Below are 3394 nucleotides of genomic sequence, written 5' to 3' on the forward strand. Positions count from 1 at the left end.
CTCAAGGGGTTTCAAGATGTTTTTATTGACGACATCCCTTGTGAGCTACCTCCTAAACGAGGTAATGATGACCATGCAATTGAACTTCTTCCAGGAAGTTCACCGCCTAATAAACCTCCTTATAGAGTTTCTCAAGCTCAACAAGAGGAGATTATGCGGCAAGTGCATGAGTTAGTTGAGAAGGGTATGGTTAGGCCAAGCTCATCTCCATTTTGCTCACCTGTGCTATTAGTGCAAAAGAAAGACGGCACATATCGTATGTGTGTCAACTATAGAGCACTAAATAGGATCACTATCAAGAATAAGTTTCCCGTTCCACGGGTAGAAGAACTATTTGATAAGCTACAAGGATCGACCTACTTCAGTAGGGTTGACCTAAAAAGTGGCTATCATCAAATAAGGATAGTTGATCAAGACATTGTAAAGACCGCATTTCGTACTACATTTGGTCTTTACGAATACATTGTCATGCCTTTTGGCTTGACCAATGCACCAGCCACATTCAACCGCTTGATGGAGAAGCTGTTCAGGCCTCATCGAACCTTCACTGGAGTGTTCTTTGATGATATTATCATCTACTCTAATTCATTGGAGGAACACAAGCAACACCTCCAGGTAATATTTCAAGTTTTAAGAGAGAATAAACTTTATGTTAATCGAAAGAAAAGTGAATTTTTCTTGCAAGAGATTCAGTATTTAGGTCACATTATCTCTCAAGATGGCATCGAAATGGATCCATCCAAGTTAGAGGTAATAAAAGGATGGCCTAAACCAAGGAATCTTCATGAACTAAGAAGCTTCATAGGTATGTGTGCATACTATAGACGCTTCATAGAAAAGTTCTCACAAATTGTAGGACCATTACATGACCTAAAAAAGAAAAGCGTTAGGTATACATGGTCTGCTAAGGAGAACAATGCTTTCGAAAAGCTTAAAGAAAAGCTTATCTCTCAACCTGTGCTTACACTACCGGATCTCTCAAAACCATTTGAGGTCCAATGCGATGCTTGTGGTGATTGCCTTGGAGCTGTTTTGCTCCAAGAAGGGCACGCCATAGGCTATGAGAGTCGAAGGCTCGACCCTGTTAAGCAAGCTCTAGGCATATACGAAAAGGAACTCCTTACAGTTCTACATGCCTTAGACTCATGGAAGCACTATTTATTGGGGACTCCTTTCATTCTGCGAACGGATCACCAAAGTCTTAAGTACTTCATGACGTAGACCAAGCTCTCCGACAAACAAATGAGGTGGGCAAATTTCCTTTCGCAAAATCATTTACATATTGCTCACATTACTGGCAAGCATAATCAAGTAGCTGATGCACTCTCAAGACGGCCGAGAGTGAATGCGGTTTCCATAGCAACTCACAATGATCTATCTTCAATGATAGATGAGTATGCTATTGATCCCGATTTTAGAGATGTGATTTCAACCCTTGCATTAGGGAAGAAAGAAGAACCATTTACTTTACAAGATGGTTATCTTCTCTATGGCAATAGACTATGCGTTACTAACTCACTACGTGAGAAAGTAATGTATGAATCTCATGCTCCACCTTATGCGGGGCATAGAGGGATTCAGTCTACCTTAAAGGGAATTGAAACATATTTCTATTGGCCTACCATGAAAGTGAACATACAAGAGTATGTTTCCAAATGTGTGGTATGCCAAAAGACAAAATTTGATAGAGGGAAGCAACTTGGATTGCTTCAACCCTTGCCAATCCCTAATTCACCATGGGAGAGCATATCCATGGATTTTATCTTTGGATTGCCTAAGTCTATCCATGGGAATACGGGAATATGGATGATAGTAGACATGTTCAGTAAACAAGTTCATTTTATACCTGTCAAAAGGACTATCAAAGCCCATCAAATGGCAACCCTCTTTATTTTACAAATTTTCAAGTACCATGGCTTGCCCATGTCCATAGTGTCGGATAGAGATCCTAGAATGACCAGTAATTTTTGGAAGGGTCTCTTTGAGAATTTAGGAACAAGGCTAAACTTCTCTTCGGCCTATCATCCATAAACTGATGGCCAAAGTGAAATAGCTAACCTAACCATTCTCGATCTACTAAAAGCCTATGTAACGGAAGTAGATCAAAGATCCCAATGGGAGAAGTACTTACCCTTAGTGGAGCATGCTTACAATAACACTGTACATACTTCCACGGGAAAAGCACCTTTCGAGGTAATTGAGGGAAGATCAAAAAGTCACTTGCTACTTAAGGTACATGGGAAGATCTTCGCTGCAAATGAGTATAGCCGAGACCTACAAGAATCTTTCCAAAAGATTAAGGATGCTATCTCTATCTCACAACAAAGGCAAAAGGCTGCTACTGACAAGCACAGAAGAGCCCAAGCCTTTAAAGAAAACGATTGGGTCTTGTTAAAGTTTCCCAAGGCTCGATTAAGGCACACAACGGGCAAGAATCCTACGGGTCACCAAAAGTACTATGCTAAACTAGCAAAAAGGTACTATGGTCCCTTTCAGGTTCTTAGGCCAATCAATGAGATGGCCTATCAACTCAAGTTGCCCAATCATTGGCTCATACACAATGTTTTTCATGTGAGCCTATTAAAGCCTTACAAAGGAGAGCCACCTCAAGAACCAACTATTGAAGACCCACCGGAGATCGAGGACCAAGAAGAGGTGCTGCAGCCTGAGTCCATTCTCCGACATGAAGACAAGGTACTAAGAGGCGGTAAGACTATCCGACGATATCTTATTAAGTTTAAGAATTATCCTTTTGAAGATGCTAGGTGGATGCAAGGCATACAATTAAAGGATAACCTAAACCTTGTCAATGCTTACAATGCTTCCCAAGAGTAAGCAAATGTACAAAATGTTAAAAATGAACAAAATTTTTGTCTTATAAGACTCTCTTTTTCTTTACTTGTGCACAAAAATGAAGTAGTATGCATGCTTAGATCAAGTTTGCGGAGACGACGTCTCCCAAACACCAAGTAGAGCTTGTCACTCTACTATGGAAGACCGATAGGACTAATGTGCAGACATGCTTGCGGTAGCCTCAAGCTCTCAAGCGCCAAATGGACTAGTCATCCATTGTGGAATGATGTCCTAGGGTAACATAGGGATCCTCTACCCGCTACGAAAAGGACTCATGAACATGATTTATCTTCTCTACACCATAGTCGAGGACGACTATGATTTCAACAGAGAGGTAATGTCATAATAATCAATATCTAATTCTCCTAAATGATTTTCTCATATTAAACTGATCATTTAATGTGGGGAAGGCCAGGGGAGAAAAAGCTAGAATATTGGTTAAGCTAGCAGACCGGCCACAATAGGGATCCAAAGGAGGGAAAATAGGGATCCAAAGGGGGGGCCATCTGCAAAAGAGCCATGTGCAACAATGGGCTAAAAA

This window comes from Adiantum capillus-veneris, chromosome 13, assembly GCF_014529385.1.
Source record: "Adiantum capillus-veneris isolate H3 chromosome 13, ASM1452938v2, whole genome shotgun sequence".
Lineage (NCBI taxonomy): Eukaryota > Viridiplantae > Streptophyta > Polypodiopsida > Polypodiales > Pteridaceae > Adiantum > Adiantum capillus-veneris.